Source organism: Nanorana parkeri, unplaced genomic scaffold (genome assembly GCF_000935625.1).
Source record: "Nanorana parkeri isolate BGI_ZX_2015 unplaced genomic scaffold, ASM93562v1 scaffold2295, whole genome shotgun sequence".
Taxonomy (NCBI): Eukaryota; Metazoa; Chordata; class Amphibia; order Anura; family Dicroglossidae; genus Nanorana; species Nanorana parkeri.
The window spans coordinates 157,062-157,882 of NW_017308563.1; positions in this window are offsets into that span (position 1 = coordinate 157,062).

An 821-nucleotide genomic window follows, 5' to 3' on the forward strand; every position below is an offset into this window, starting at 1 on the left:
AATAATTGCATACATTTAGGCAAACTGGTGAACCCTCTAGTAAATACTGGGAGATCTATAAGGTTATGCATGGGGCCCTGTGATTTCTAGTTACACCCCTACACTGTACATTAGATCTCCAGTTTTTAGTACTGAGAATTTAGCTCTGTGACATCTCGGTGTTGGAGTGTTCAGCTGGCCATACACGTTTAATGTGTTTGAATCGTTTTGAAGGAGAGAAAACTGCTTGATTCTACCATTCAGCGTGGATAGAGGGATCTCCTGCTTCTGGCTATTGTAATCAAGCAACTGCCGGAGCATGGCTGAGGGGTCAATCAGAAAAAAATGCACTGTTGTATAGCGATCCAAGAGTGCTGGAAGGAGGTATACAACTGGCATGCAGGTTTGCATTAAGTTGAAATGGATTATTGAGAACTGTGGATATTTGGGCAATGTGTGCCACTACAGTGCTGTTGTGTGAGGTGCTGAGCCACTGCAACCCACAAAATTGAAACAAATCAACATGTTCTGTGTGACTCTGACAATTTATTTGAGGCAGATAAATACCTACATTTAAATATCTGTATCCAGTAGACTTCAGCAGGCAAGGAAAAGCACAGCTAGGAGCAAACTGAAGCCACACACAGGTCACTTGTGAATGACAGCAGCAGGCTATCATCTGGCCACACACAGTGTAACCTGCGAATGACAATTAGTTACAGTGTATTGTACTAATGTACTCTGTACAGAGTATACAGAGTATACATAATAAGGATGAACTTGCACACGTATGCATAACAAACACACTATGCTGATAAAGCAAATTAGGGTTGCACAGATAC